General features: G+C 43.2%; 1 pseudogene; it reads right to left on the bottom strand.

Moving 5' to 3' along the window:
* Positions 1-512: 512 nt before the first annotated feature.
* The window catches only part of LOC125547265 (UPF0481 protein At3g47200-like), a 123,504-nt pseudogene continuing 107,333 nt past the window's right edge, over positions 513-16,683 (bottom strand).

Below are 16,683 nucleotides of genomic sequence, written 5' to 3'. Positions count from 1 at the left end.
ACCTCGGTTCAGTTGTAGGGAGGAAGAAGAGGAAGGAAGGAGTGGAAGGTACTTGGCCTAGGGCTATATGCGGTTGTTAAGTCAGAGAATAGTAAAGGGGCAATGGGTTAATGGGTTTTCGCCGCGCTGACCTGTTTTAGTTGGGCTTGGTTTTTGTGGACAGTGGACACTAATGGCAGAACCGCTATGCTGGACTGATCGAGTGACCCTCACTTTGGGCCAGTCAATTCTGTTTGCACTGAAGTTGTTTCTGGTCTTTAGATCAGAAACTTACGGTGGATCAGAATTCAACTAACTCAAATTGAAAATTTAACAAGAAATCTCCCATATTTTACATCCTTTTTGAATTGTTTGGGTTGCTTACCACATGTGTTACGTGGTCTCTCTATTTTACATCCTTATTAAACACGACTGTCCAATGAAATTTTCACAAGCCTCATAACACACAATACTATTTTTAACCTAAAGTCTACAAGCTCATGATGTTCATATTTCCAACTTCATCTGTGCTTCTAACTCAAAACAGAGTACACGGCCTGCACAACTTCACAAACTAGCCCAACGACAGCTGCCAGTAGCCCGATAACAAGCCATGGGTTGCTGACGTTCTTCCGCCTCAGCCATGCCATCCACCTCTGTGAGTAGCTCCGATACCGCTTCTCTAGAATCGAGCATGTCTCCCATAGGTGGTTGCACTCCGGGTCGTCAGGGTCGAATTGGATCCCCTTGTAGAGGTCGGCGAAGCATTTGGCCACCTCATTGTTGTTGTCGTGGACGTGTACAATGACGTCTCTCTTCGACAGTAGCTCCAGGTCCTTGCTGGTGCAGGCCACCTGGGACATGAAGACACAGTATGCCATGACATGGCTCCCCACTGCCTCCCGGTTTCTTTGCTCCAGCTCCGTCAGGTTGCGTAGCAGCCGCCATGTTTTACTGTCGATGTCCAGGTGGGGGACCTCCAGTGTGCCACCGCCACCATTCAGCTTCACGTCGAGGACGCAGTGCATGCCCTTGTCGTTCATGTCCCGACCCTTGAACTTCACCCCTGCGAAGCTGTACTCTGTCGCCGAGCGCCACCGGCGCACTTGATCGGAGTCGTTTATGGTGGCAGCAGGTGGGGTGGAGGGTGGAGCAGGCTTCAAGTGTATATGAAGAAGATGGAGAAGATTGCCAGGCACGGTTGGATGTGGCGACACCTGAAGGAAATATGCCCTAGAGGCAATAATAAAGTTATTATTTATTTCCTTATACCATGATAAATGTTTATTATTCATGCTAGAATTGTATTAACCGGAAACATGATACATGTGTGAATACATAGACAAACAAAGTGTCACTAGTATGCCTCTACTTGACTAGCTCATTGATCAAAGATGGTTATGTTTCCTAGCCATAGACAAAGAGTTTTCATTTGATTAACGGGATCACATCATTAGGAGAATGATGTGATTGACTTGACCCATTCTGTTAGCTTAGCACTTGATCGTTTAGTTTGTTGCTATTGCTTTCTTCATGACTTATACACGTTCCTACGACTATGAGATTATGCAACTCCCGTTTATCGGAGGAACATTTTTTGTGCTACCAAACGTCACAACATAACTGGTGATTATAAAGGTGCTCTACAGGTGTCTTCGAAGGTACTTGTTGGGTTGGCGTATTTCGAGATTAGGATTTGTCACTCCAATTGTCGAAGAGGTATCTCTGGGCCACTCGGTAATACACATCACTTAAGCCTTGTAAGCATTGCAACCAATGAGTTAGTTGCGGGATGATGTGTTACGGAACGAGTAAAGAGACTTACTGGTAACGAGATTGAACTAGGTATTGAGATACCAACGATCGAATCTCGGGCAAGTAACATACTGAGGACAAAGGGAACAGCGTATGTTGTTATGCGGTTTGACCGATAAAGATCTTCGTAGAATATGTAGGAGCCAATATGAGCATCCAGGTTCCGCTATTTGTTATTGACCGGAGACGTGTCTCGGTCATGTCTACATAGTTCTCGAACCCGTAGGGTCCGCACGCTTAAAGTTTGATGACAGTTATATTATGAGTTTATGGTTTTTGATGTACCGAAGGTAGTTCGGAGTCCCGGATAAGATCGGGGACATGACGAGGAGTCTCGAAATGGTCGAGACATAAAGATCGATATATTGGACGACTATATTCGGACATCGGAAAGGTTCCAAGTGATTCGGGTATTTTTCGGAGTACCGGAGAGTTACGAGAATTCACCCGGGAGTAGATGGGCCTTATTGGGCTTTAGGGGAAATAGAGAGGAGAGGCTGCGCGCCCCCCAAGGCCTAGTCCGAATTGGACTAGGGGGAGGGGCGGCACTGAAGGAAATATGCCCTAGAGGCAATAATAAAGTTATTATTTATTTCCTTATTTCATGATAAATGTTTATTATTCATGCTAGAATTGTATTAACCGGAAACATAATACATGTGTGAATACATAGACAAACATAGTGTCACTAGTATGCCTCTACTTGACTAGCTCATTGATCAAAGATGGTTAAGTTTCCTAACCATAGACATGAGTTGTTATTTGATCAATGAGATCACATCATTAGGAGAATGATGTGATTGACTTGACCCATTCCGTTGGCTTAGCACTTGATCATTTGTTTACTGCTATTGCTTTCTTCATGACTTATACATGTTCTTATGACTATGAGATTATGCAACTCCCGAATACCAGAGGAACACTTTGTGTGCTACCAAACGTCACAACGTAACTGGGTGATTATAAAGGTGCTCTACAGGTGTCTCTGATGGTACTTGTTGAGTTGGCATAGATCAAGATTAGGATTTGTCATTCCAATTGTGGGAGAGGTATCTCTGGGGGTAATACACATCACTGTAAGCCTTGCAAGCATGATAACTAATGAGTTTGTTACGGGATGATGTATTACGGAACAAGTAAAGAGACTCGCCGGTAACGAGATTGAACTAGGTATTGGGATACCGACGATCAAATCTCGGGCAAGTAACATACCGATGATAAAGAGAACAACGTATAGTGTTATGCGGTTTGACCGATAAAAATCTTCGTAGAATATGTAGGAACCAATATGAGCATCCAGGTTCCGTTATTGGTTATTGACTGGAGACGTGTCTCGGTCATGTCTACATAGTTCTCGAACCCGTAGGGTCCGCACGCTTAAAGTTCTGTGGCGATCAGTTTTATGAGTTTATATGTTTTGATGTACCGAAGGTAGTTCAGAGTCTCGGATGTGATCACGGACATGACGAGGAGTCTCGAAATGGTCGAGACATAAAGATTTATATATTGGAAGCCAATATTTAGATATCGGAAGTGTTCCGGGTGAAATCGGGATTTTACCGGAGTACCGGGGGTTACCGGAACCCCCCCCCCCCCAGGGGTTTAATGGGCGAAGATGGGCCTTAGTGGAAGAGAGGAGGGGCTGCCAGGGCAGGCCACGCGCCCCCTCTCCCTCTAGTCCGAATTGGACAAGGAGGGGGGGGGGCGCCCTGATACGTCCATTTTGCATCATGCTTTTATATCGATATTTATTGCATTATGGGCTGTTATTACACATTATGTCACAATACTTATGCCTATTCTCTCTTATTTTACAAGGTTTACATAAAGAGGGAGAATGCTTCTACCTCTTGAGCACTGCATTGGATTTCCCCGAAGTGGAAAGGATGATGCAGCAAAGTAGCGTAAGTATTTCCCTCAGTTTTTGAGAACCAAGGTATCAATCCAGTAGGAGGTTGCGCGTGCGTCCCCTAGTACCTGCACAAAGCACATAACTCCTCGCAACCAACACGATAAGGGGTTGTCAATCCCTTCACGGTCACTTATGAAAGTGAGATCTGATAAATATGATAAGATAATATTTTTGGTATTTTTGTGATAAAGATGCAAAGTAAAATAAAGGAAAAGTAAATAACTAAGTATTGGAAGATTAATATGATGAAGATAGACCCGGGGGCCATAGGTTTCACTAGTGGCTTCTCTCAAGAGCATAAGTATTCTACGGTGGGTGAACGAATTACTGTTGAGCAATTGACAGAATTGAGCATAGTTATGAGAATATCTAGGTATGATCATGTCTATAGGCATCATGTCCGAGACAAGTAGACCGACTCCTGCCTGCATCTACTACTATTACTCCACTCATCGACCGCTATCGAACATGCATCTACAGTATTAAGTTCATGAAAAAAGAGTAACGCCTTAAGAAAGATGACATGATGTAGAGGGATAAATTCATGCAACATTATAAAAACCCCATCTTGTTATCTTCGATGGCAACAATACAATATGTGCCTTGCTGCCCCTGCTGTCACTGGGAAAGGACACCGCAAGATTGAACCCAAAGCTAAGCACTTCTCCCATTGCAAGAAAGATCAATCTAGTAGGCCAAACCAAACTGATAATTCGAAGAGACTTGCAAAGATAACCAATCATACATAAAAGAATTCAGAGAAGATTCAAATATTGTTCATAGATAGACTTGATCATAAACCCGCAATTCATCGGTCTCAACAAACACACCGCAAAAAGAAGATTACATCGAATAGATCTCCACAAGAGAGGGGGAGAACATTGTATTGAGATCCAAAAAGAGAGAAGAAGCCATCTAGCTAATAACTATGGACCCGAAGGTCTGAGGTAAACTACTCACACTTCATCGGAGAGGCTATGGTGTTGATGTAGAAGCCCTCCGTGATGGATACCCCCTCTGGTGGAGCTCCAGAACAGGCCCCAATATGGGATCTCGTGGATACACAAAGTTAAGGCAGTGGAATTAGGGTTTTGGCTCCGTATCTGATTGTTTGGGGGTACGTAGGTATATATAGGAGGAGAATACATCGGTGGAGCAACAGTGGACCCACGAGGGTGGAGGGCGCGCTTGGGGGGGGGGGGGGGGGTAGGCGCGCCCCCTACCTCGTGGCTCCCTCCTTTGTTTCTTGACGTAGGATCCAAGTCCCCTGGATCATGTTCGGTGAGAAAATCACGTTCCCGAAGGTTTCATTCCGTTTGATATTCCTTTTCTTCTAAACCCTAAAATAGGCAAAAAAACAGCAATTCTGGGCTGGGCCTCTGGTTAATAGGTTAGTACCAAAAACAATATAAAAGTGGAAAATAAAGCCCAATAATGTCCAAAACAGTAGATAATATAGCATGGAGCAATCAAAAATTATAGATACGTTGGAGACGTATCAAGCATCCCCAAGCTTAATTCCTTCTCGTCCTCGAGTAGGTAAATGATAAAAACAGAATTTTGATGCGGAGTGCTACTAGGCATAATTTTAATGTAATTCTTCTTAATTGTTGCATGAATATTCAGATCCAAAAGATTCAAGATAAAAGTTCATTTTGACATAAAAATAATAATACTTCAAGCATACTAACTAAGCAATTATGTCTTCTCAAAATAACATGGCCAAAGCAAGTTCATCCCTACAAAATCATATAGTTTAGTCATGCTCCATTTTCATCACACAAGAATGCTCTCATCATGCACAACCCCGATGACAAGCCAAGCAATTGTTTCATACTTTAGCAATCTCAAACCTCTAAAATTTCACGCAATATATGAGCGCGAGCCATGGACATAGCACTATGTGTGGAATAGAATGATGATGGGGGTTATGTGGAGAAGACAAAAAGGGAGAAAGTCTCACATCAACGAGGCTAATCAATGGGCTATGGAGATGCCCATCGATTGATGTTAATGCAAGGAGTAGGGATTGCCATGCAATGGATGCACTAGAGCTATAAATGTATGAAAGCTCAACAAAAGAAACTAAGTGGGTGTGCATCCAACTTGCTTGCTCACGAAGACCTAGGGCACTTGAGGAGGCCCATTGTTGGAATATACAAGCCAAGTTCTATAATGAAAATTCCCACTAGTATATGAAAGTGACAAAACAAAAGACTCTCTATCATGAAGATTATGGTGCTACTTTGAAGCACAAGTGTGGAAAAGGATAGTAGCATTGTCCCTTCTCTATTTTTCTCTCATTTTTTTATTTGGGCCTTCTCCTTTTTTTTATGGCCTTTCTCTTTTTTTATATTCCTCACTTGGGACAATGCTCTAGAAAATGATGATCATCACACTTCTATTTATTTACAACTCAATGATTACAACTCGATAATAGAACAAAAGATGACTCTATATGAATGCCTCCGGCGGTGTACCGGGATATGCAATGAATCAAGAGTGACATGTATGAAAATTATGAACGGTGGCTGTGCCACAAATACTATGTCAACTACATGATCATGCTAAGCAATATGTCAATGATGAATGTGTCATGATAAACGGAATGGTGGAAAGTTGCATGGCAATATATCTCAGAATGGCTATGGAAATGCCATAATAGGTAGGTATGGTGGCTGTTTTGAGGAAGATATAAGGAGGTTTATGTGTGAAAGAGCGTATCATATCACGGGGTTTTGATGCACCGACGAAGTTTGCACCAACTCTCAATGTGAGAAAGGGCAATGCACGATACCGAATAGGCTAGCAATGGTGGAAGGGTGAGAGTGCGTATAATCCATGGACTCAACATTAGTCATACTGAACTCACATACTTATTGCAAAAATCTACAAGTCATCAAAAACCAAAGCACTACGCGCATTCTCCTAGGGGGATAGATTGGTAGGAAAAGATCATCGCTCGTCCCCGACCGCTACTCATAAGGAAGACAATCAAAGAACACCCCATGTTTCAAATTTGTTACATAATGTTTACCATACGTGCATGCTACGGGACTTGCAAACTTCAACACCAGCACTTCTCAAATTCACAACTACTCAACTAGCACGACTTTTATATTATTACCTCCATATCTCAAAACAATCATCAAGCATCAAACTTCTCTTAGTATTCAAAACACTCATAGGAATTTTTTTACTAATCTTGAATACCTAGCATATTAGGATTATTTAAGCAAATTACCATGCTATTTAAGACTCTCAAAAATAATCTAAGTGAAGCATGAGAGATCAATAGTTTCTATAAAACAAATCCGCCACCGTGCTCTAAAAGATATAAGTGAAGTACTAGGGCAAAACTATATAACTCAAAAGATATAAGCGAAGCACATAGAGTATTCTAACAAATTCCAAATCATGTATGGCTCTCTCAAAAGGTGTGTACAGAAAGGATGATTTTGGTAAACTAAAAAGCAAAGACTCAAATCATACAAGACGCTCCAAGCAAAACACATATCATGTGGTGAATAAAAATATAGCTCCAAGTAAAGTTACCGATAGAAGTAGACGAAAGAGGGGATGCCTTCCGGGGCATCCCCAAGATTTGGCTTTTAGGTGTCCTTAGATTATCTTGGGGGTGCCATGGGCATACCCAAGCTTAGGCTCTTGCAACACCTTGTTTCATAATCCATCAAATCTTTACCCAAAACTTGAAAACTTCACAACACAAAACTCAAAGTAGAAAATCTCATGAGCTCCGTTAGCGAAAGAAAACAAAAGACCACTTCAAGGTACTGTAATGAACTCACTCTTTATTTATATTGGTGTTAAACTTACTGTATTCCAACTTCTCTGTGGTTTATAAACTATTTTACTAGCCATAGATTCATCAAAATAAGCAAACAACACACGAAAAACATACTCTATCAAAAACAGAACAGTCTGTAGTAATCTGTAGCTAGCTCAAGATCTGGAACCCCAAAAATTCTAAAATGAATTGCTGGACGTGAGTAATTTATCTATTAATCATCTTAAAAAATAATTAACTAAATAGCACTTTCCAAATAAAAATGGCAGCAGTTCTCATGAGCGCTAAAGTTTCTGTTTTTTCAGTAAGATATTAAGACTTTCCCCAAGTCTTCCCAACAGTTCTACTTGGCACAAACACTAATTAAACACAAAAAACACAACCAAAAAAGAGGCAAGGTAAATTATTTATTACTAAACAGGATCAAAAAGCAAGGAATAAAAATAAAATTGGTTTGCCTCCCAACAAGCGCTATCGTTTAACGCCCCTAGCTAGGCATAAAAAGGAAGGATAGATCTAGGTATTGACATCTTTGGTTTTCAACTTTTTAGAGGAATCAAGCTCGAATCCGGGAGGTTCTTTTCGTTTCCCTTCATATTGTGAATTTTTTAGATCTAAAGAATCCAACTGCTTATTGCAAAGAGTAATCAACATATTCATGCGGTTAATATTTCCACTAATGTTCTTAAGAGGCTCAAGAGACTTCTGTAAAATTTTAGTAACTTCACAATTTTTTTCAAAAACTTGTGTCTCTTCCTGGGTAGGATGAGGCCCCTTTTGTTGAGGTAGTGTTCCCACTATACCTTCTATAATTTCAAGCGCAATATGGGGATCAATTTCAATAAAATTGCCTTTGGCAACGCAATCCAAGAGTTGTCTATGTGACATATTTAATCCAACATAGAAATTGCGAAGCAAAATTCTTAGGTTCACTTCAAAGGTACAATTATGATAAGACTCCATTATCCTCAACCAAGCATCTATTAAGTTTTCTCCTTGTCTTTGTTTGAAGTGAAAGACTTCAAACTCAGGGGACGACGGAGTAGATAAGGGACTAGCCATAGCGACAAGCAAGCAATCCAACACACAAGCAAACAAAAAGCAAGCGAGCAAAAAGTGGCAAATAGAGAAAGAGAGGGAGGATAGAGAGAGAGAGGGCGAATAAAACGGCAAGGGTGAAGTGGGGGAGAGGAAAACAAGAGGCAAATGGCAAATAATGTAATGCGGGAGATAAGAATTGTGATGGGTACTTGGTATGTTGACTTTTGCATAGGCGCTAGAAATGGCTCGTTGTTGGAAGTCAAATCTTGACTTGCGCGAACCTCCCTGGCAACGGCGCCAGAAATTCTTCTTGCTACCTCTTGAGCACTGCGTTGGATTTCCCCGAAGAGGAAAGGATGATGCAACAAAGTAGCATAAGTATTTCCCTCAGTTTTTGAGAACCAAGGTATCAATCCAGTAGGAGGTTGCGCGCGCGTCCCCTAGTTCTTGCACAAAGCAAATAACTCCTCGCAACCAATGCGATAAGGGGTTGTCAATCCCTTCATGGTCACTTACGAGAGTGAGACCTGATAGATATGATAAGATAATATTTTTGGTATTTTTGTGATAAAGATGCAAAGTAAAATAAAGGAAAAGTAAATAACTAAGTATTGGAAGATTAATATGATGAAGATAGACCCGGGGGCCATAGGTTTCACTAGTGGCTTCTCTCAAGAGCATAAGTATTCTATGGTGGGTGAACAAATTACTATTGAGCAATTGACAGAATTGAGCATAGTTATGAGAATATCTAGGTATGATCATGTCTATAGGCATCATGTCCGAGACAAGTAGACCGACTCCTGCCTGCATCTACTACTATTACTCCACTCATCGACCGCTATCGAACATGCATCTACAGTATTAAGTTCATGAAAAAAGAGTAACGCCTTAAGAAAGATGACATGATGTAGAGGGATAAATTCATGCAACATTATAAAAACCCCATCTTGTTATCTTCGATGGCAACAATACAATACGTGCCTTGCTGCCCCTGCTGTCACTGGGAAAGGACACCGCAAGATTGAACCCAAAGCTAAGCACTTATCCCATTGCGAGAAAGATCAATCTAGTAGGCCAAACCAAACTGATAATTCGAAGAGACTTGCAAAGATAACCAATCATACATAAAAGAATTCAGAGAAGATTCAAATATTGTTCATAGATAGACTTGATCATAAACCCACAGTTCATCGGTCTCAACAAACACACCGCAAAAAGAAGATTACATCGAATAGATCTCCATAAGAGAGGGGAGAACATTGTATTGAGATCCAAAAAGAGAGAAGAAGCCATCTAGCTAATAACTATGGACCCGAAGGTCTGAGGTAAACTACTCACACTTCATCGGAGAGGCTATGGTGTTGATGTAGAAGCCCTCTATGATGGATACCCCATCCGACGGAGCTCCGGAAGAGGCCCCAAGATGGGATCTCGTGGATACAGAAAGTTACGGTGGTGGAATTAGGGTTTTGGCTCCGTATCTGATAATTTGGTGGTACGTAGGTATATATAGGAGGAAGGAGTACGTCGGTGGAGCAAAAGGGGGCGCACGAGGGTGGAGGGCGTGCCTGGGGGGGGGGGGTAGGCGCGCCCCCTACGTCGTGGCTCCCTCCTTTGTTTCTTAACGTAGGGTCCAAGTCTCCTGCATCATGTTCGGTGAGAAAATCACGTTCCCAAAGGTTTCATTCCGTTTGGACCCCGTTTGATATTCCTTTTCTTCGAAACCCTAAAATAGGCAAAAAACAGCAATTCTGGGCTGGGCCTCCGGTTAATAGGTTAGTCCCAAAAATAATATTAAAGTGGAAAATAAAGCCCAATAATGTCCAAAACAGTAGATAATATAGCATAGATCAATCAAAAATTATAGATACGTTGGAGATGTATCAAATGCCGGCAGCTAGGATTCTGGGCTGGAAAAGGAGCAAATATTAGAGACCTATTCTGCACAGCTCCAAAAGTCCTGAAACTTCATGGAAGACGTTTTCAGAATATATAAAAAATACTGAGCGCAAGAAGTTCACCAGGGGGGCCACACCCTGCCCACGAGGGTGGGGGGATGCACCCTACCACCCTGGGCGCGCCCCCTACCTCGTGGGCCCCCTGGTGGCCCTCCGAGGGCCATCTTCCGCTATATGGAGTCTTTCGATGAGGAAAAAAATCATAAGCCATCTTTCCGGACAAGACTCCACCTCCACGAGGCGAAACCTTGGCGGAACCAATCTAGGGCTCTGGCGGAGATGTTCTGCAGGGGAAACTTCCCTCTGGGAGGGGTAAATCATCGCCATCGTCGTCACCAACGCTCCTCTCATCGGGAGAGGGCAATCTCCATCAACATCTTCACCAGCACCATCTCCTCTCAAAACCCTAGTTCATCTCTTGTATCCAATTCTTGTCTCCAAGTCCGGGATTGGTACCTGTGGGTTGCTAGTAGTGTTAATTACTCCTTGTCGTTGATGCTAGTTGGTTTAATTGGTGGAAGATCATATGTTCAGATCCTATATGCATATTAATAACCCTCTGATTATGAACATGAATATGCTTTGTGAGTAGTTACGTTTGTTCCTGAGGACATGGGAGAAGTCTTGCTATTAGTAGTCATGTGAATTTGGTATTCGTTCGATATTTTGATGAGATGTATGTTGTCTCTCCTCTAGTGGTGTTATGTGAACATCGACTACATGACACTTCACCATTATTTGGGCCTAGAGGAAGGCATTGGGAAGTAATAAGTAGATGATGGGTTGCTAGAGTGACAGAAGCTTAAACCCTAGTTTATGTGTTGCTTCGTAAGGGGCTGATTTGGATCCATATGTTTCATGCTATGGTTAGGTTTACTTTAATACTTTTGTTGTAGTTGCGGATGCTTGCAATAGAGGTTAATCATAAGTGGGATGCTTGTTCAAGTAAGGACAGTACCCAACCACCGGTCCACCCACATACCAAATTATCAAAGTACCGAACGCGAATCATATGAACGTGATGAAAACTAGCTTAACGATATTCCCACGTGTCCTCGGGAGCGCTTTTCTCTATATAAGAGTTTGTCCAGGCTTGTCCTTTGCTACAAAAAGGATTGGGCCACCTTACTGCACTTTATTTACTTTTGTTACTTGTTGCTCGTTACAAATTATCACAAGACTATCTGTTATCACTTATTTCAGTACTTGCAGAGAATACCTTACTGGAAACCGCTTATCATTTCCTTCTGCTCCTCGTTGGGTTTGACACTCTTACTTATCGAAAGGACTACGATAGATCCCCTATACTTGTGGGTCATCAAGACTCTTTTCTGGCGCCGTTGCCGGGGAGTGAAGCGCCTTTGGTAGGTGGAATTTGGTAAGGAAAATTTATATAGTGTGCTGAAATTTACTGTCACTTGTTACTATGGAAAGTAATCCTCTGAGGGGCTTGTTCGGGGTATCTTCACCCCGACCAGTAGAGCAAAGAGTTGCTCCTCAACCTACTGAACCTACTGAAAAAGAAAATGTCTTCTTTGAAATTCCTTCGGGTATGATAGAAAAACTGCTAGCTAATCCTTTTGCAGGAGACGGAACAACTCATCCTGATGAGCACCTAATATATGTGGATGAAGTTTGTGGATTATTTAAGCTTGCAGGTGTACCCGGAGATGTTATTAAGAAGAAGGTCTTCCCTTTATCTTTGAAGGAAGATGCATTGACATGGTATAGGCTATGTGATGATACGGGGTCATGGAACTACAAACGATTGAAATTGGAATTTCATCAGAAGTTTTATCCTATGCATCTTGTTCATCGTGATCGCAATTATATATATAATTTTTGGCCTCACAAAGGAGAAAGCATCGCTCAAGCTTGGGGAGGCTTAAATCAATGTTATATTCATGCCCCAATCATGAGCTCTCAAGAGAGATGATTATTCAAAATTTATATGCTCGGCTGTCTGATAACAATCGCACCATGCTCGATACTTCTTGTGCTGGCTCTTTTATGATGAAGACTATTGAATTCAAATGAGATTTATTGGAAAGAATTAAACGCAACTCTGAAGATGGGACCTCGACGAAGGTAAGGAGTCAGGTATGACACCTAAGTTTGATTGTGTTAAATCTTTTATGGATACCGATATTTTCCGTAAAGTTAGCACTAAATATGGACTTGAATCTGAGATAGTAGCTTCTTTCTGTGAATCTTTTGCTACTTATGTTGATCTCCCCAAGGAGAAGTGGTTTAAATATCACCCTCCCATAGAAGTAAAAGTAGCTGCACCTATTAAAGTTGAAGAAAAGACTATCACTTATAATGATCCTATTGTTCCTACTTCTTATGTTGAGAAACCACCTTTCCCTGTTAGGATAAAGGATCATGCTAAAGCTTCAACTGTGGTTCGTAAAAGCAATATTAGAACATATACACCTCATGAGCAAGTTAAAGTTGAACCTAATATTGCTATTGTTAAAGATCTTTTGGCTGATAATATTGATGGGCATGTTATTTATTTCTGTGATGAAACTGCTAGAATTGCTAAACCTTGTACTAAAGATAAACCTAGAACTGTGGTAGGCATGCCTGTTATTTCTATTAAAATAGGAGATCATTGTTATCATGGCTTATGTGATATGGGTGCTACTGCTAGTGCTATACCTCATGACTTATACAAAGAAATTATGCATGATATTGCACCTGCTGAGATAAAAGATATTGATGTCACAATTAAACTTCCCAATAGAGATACTATTTCACCAATTGGAATAGTTACAGATGTTGAAGTCTTGTGTGGGAAAACTAAATATCCTGCTGATTTTCTTGTTCTTGGTTCCCCACAAGATAGCTTTTGTCCCATTATATTTGGTAGACCCTTCTTAAACACTGTTAATGCTAAGATAGATTGCAAAAAGGATGTTGTTACTATCGGTTTAGATGATATGTCTCATGAATTTAATTTCTCCAAATCTAGTAGACAACACCGTGAAGAAGAATTACCTAGTAAGGATGAAATTATTGGTCTTGCTTCTATTGCCGTACCTCCTAGTGATCCTTTAGAACAATATTTGCTAGACCATGAAAATGATATGTTTATGAATGAAAGAAGGGAAATAGATGAAGTATTCTTTAAATAGGAACCTATTCTGAAACACAATTTGCCTGTGGAAATCCTAGGGGATCCTCCTCCACCCAAGGGTGATCCCGTGTTTGAGCTTAAATCACTGCCTGATACTATTAAATATGCTTATCTTGATGAGAAAAAGATATATCCTGTTATTATTAGTGCTAACCTTTTAGAGCATGAGGAAGAGAGATTATTGAAAACTCTGAAGAAGCACCGTGCTGCTATTGGGTATACTCTTGGTGATCTTAAGGGCATTAGTCCCACTCTATGTCAACATAAAATAAATTTGGAAGAAGATGCTAAACCAGTTTGTGATCATCAACGACGGCTGAATCCTAAAATGAAAGAAGTGGTAAGAAAGGAAATACTAAAGCTCCTTGAGGCAGGTATAATCTATCCCGTTGCTGATAGTCAGTGGGTAAGTCCTGTCCATTGTGTCCCTAAGAAGGGAGGTATTACTGTCATTCCTAATGATAAAGATGAATTGATTCCTCAAAGAATTATTATAGGTTATAGGATGGTAATTGATTTCCGCAAATTAAATAAGGCCACTAAAAAGGATCATTACCCCTTACCTTTTATCGATCAAATGCTAGAAAGATTATCCAAACATACACATTTTTGCTTTCTAGATGGTTATTCTTGTTTCTCTCAAATACATGTGTTAGCCAAGGATCAATCAAAGACTACTTTTACTTGCCCTTTTGGTACTTTTGCTTATAGATGTATGCCTTTTGGTTTATGTAATGCACATGCTACCTTTCAAAGATGCATGATGACTATATTCTCTGACTTCTGTGAAAAGATTTGTGAGGTTTTCATGGACGATTTCTCCGTCTATGGATCTTCTTTTGATGATTGCTTGAGCAACCTTGATCGAGTTTTGCAGAGATGTGAAGAAACTAATCTTGTCTTGAATTGGGAAAAGTGTCACTTTATGGTTAATGAAGTTATTGTCTTGGGGCATAAAGTTTCTGAAAGAGGTATTGAAGTTGATAAAGCCAAGGTTGATGCTATTGAAAAGATGCCATGCCCCAAGGACATTAAAGGTATAAGAAGTTTCCTTGGTCACGCCAGATTTTATAGGAGGTTCATTAAGGACTTCTCAAAAATTTCTCGGCCTGTGACTAATTTATTACAAAAAGATATACCATGCCGGGGTACTGATCCATGGGCACCTATGGGACCGGCGGGCCGGGTCCCTTTCGGTTCGGCGGGGGCGGAGATCGTGCAAAGAGCAAATCGAGGCGAAGCACGCGAGCGATTTACCCAGGTTCAGGCCGCACGGATGCGTAAAACCCTACTCCTGCTTTGTGGTTTTGTATTGATTTCTAGCTCGGGAGCGCGGAGTGCTACAGTACACACCAGCGGCTAGCAAGACCGAGCCTGAGTGTTCGAACTGGCTAACCCCCCTCTACGTTGCACACGGGCCTCCTTTTATATGCTCAAGGGGCTACCGACAGGTGGCAACGGAGGTAAAGGGCAAAAATGGAAAGGTGCTGTGGTAGGCACAGCTACCTGCTACAGTGTATCATACCTAACCCTGACGGCAGGGGACAAGGGTCTTAAATGCCCGTCTGTGTCGCCTAAACAATGCGAAAAGGGACCGCCAGGGACGCCACCGTTCGCCACGATGGCGATCTTGTCAGCGCCGCTTGCCACCGCACGTCCCTAGCTGCACAGCCTTCCGCCACGTACGCCTGGAAGGACCCCAGAGCGACACGTTGGTGGATGTGCTAGAGCACGGGCGCGGAGAGGTGGCTTGCCGCGGCAAACGCCTTGCCGCGGTCGTTGTCTTGCCGCGTCCGGGAGCTTGTCGCTCACCGGGTCTTGCCGGAACGCGTGGTGCGCCGCGGCAAGTTCCTTGAAATGCCTTGAGTGGCCTTCCCGGCAAGCTCCTCTTGCTGGGGTCTTGTCTTCTTAACTTGGACACTTTGTTCTTGAATGGCTCCAAAGGAACCACGGAGGATCTTGGCGGTCACCCGGCAAGCCTTGCCGCGGGATGCTGCGACTGCCCGTGCACAAGTTCAGGATACTAGGGTACCCCTACTCTAGTACACCGACAGGAGCCCCCGGGCCTGGGCCATACATGGTGCCGAGCGCTGTTGGGCCAGGCCCAAAACAGGGCACGGGCACGCGCGGCCTAGGTTACGCCGTATCTCACTCCGTATCCACCGCGCCCTCCCCGAACGGCACGCGTTGAATGCGGCGTCGTGGGAGAGGTCGTGGGGGTTTCTTTATTCGGAAATGCGGAACATCCGCCCCCTCCCCCTTTATAAGCAGGGGAAACAGGGGCAGTTGGCCCACTCGCCCGTTGCCGTTCCCAATCTCAGAAATCTCCGCCGTTCCCTTGCCTCCCCAAAGCTGAGAGAGAGAGCAGCGCTCCGCCCCCCATCGCCACTAGCACCACCAACGCCGTCGACCTCCTCCACTACTTCCGCCATGGCTCCAAAAGCCGACAAGGGGAAGACCGTGAAGACGACCGAGGCGCAGCAGCTCGCGGCGCTGCGGAAGGAGCGGTCTGTTTTCCCCCCCAAGCTCGGCGTGAAGGAGCTGAGGGAGAACTACTATCTGTTCTGGTCGGCGGAGACGCGCGCGCATCCGCGCACAAAGGTTCTCCCCGCCGCCGCTTGGAGCCTGGTGCAGGTACTCCCCTTCCTTCGAAACTTCCCTTGGATCCTTCTTTTCTTGATCTTTATGGGTTTCTGCTGGATTCTGTTTGACTCTTCTCCCCTTTTCCGGCTGTCAGATCCATCCGCTGTGGAGCAGATGGAGATAGAGGTCGCCGCCGATGAAGCAGCCGGTGCTGGAGACGCCACCGGCGCAGAGGCCGCCAAGGCTGACGCCGCAGCAACTGGCGAGGAATCTGGCGATCATACTGACGGCCCTGAGGCCGCAGGAGCGCCAGGCGCTACGCTGACCGCCGACCCATCCGCCGAAGCCACAACGCCAAGTTCCAAGGAGCCCCAGTCGGGCGTTTATTTGAAGGCCGGCGACGACGTCTTCATCAATCTTCCCTGGGCATCAAGCTCCAGAG

This window comes from Triticum urartu, chromosome 3A (assembly GCF_056163025.1).
Source record: "Triticum urartu cultivar PI428250 chromosome 3A, HENAU_Tu73, whole genome shotgun sequence".
Classification (NCBI taxonomy): domain Eukaryota; kingdom Viridiplantae; phylum Streptophyta; class Magnoliopsida; order Poales; family Poaceae; genus Triticum; species Triticum urartu.
This window is presented reverse-complemented; position numbering and strand designations above follow the sequence as displayed.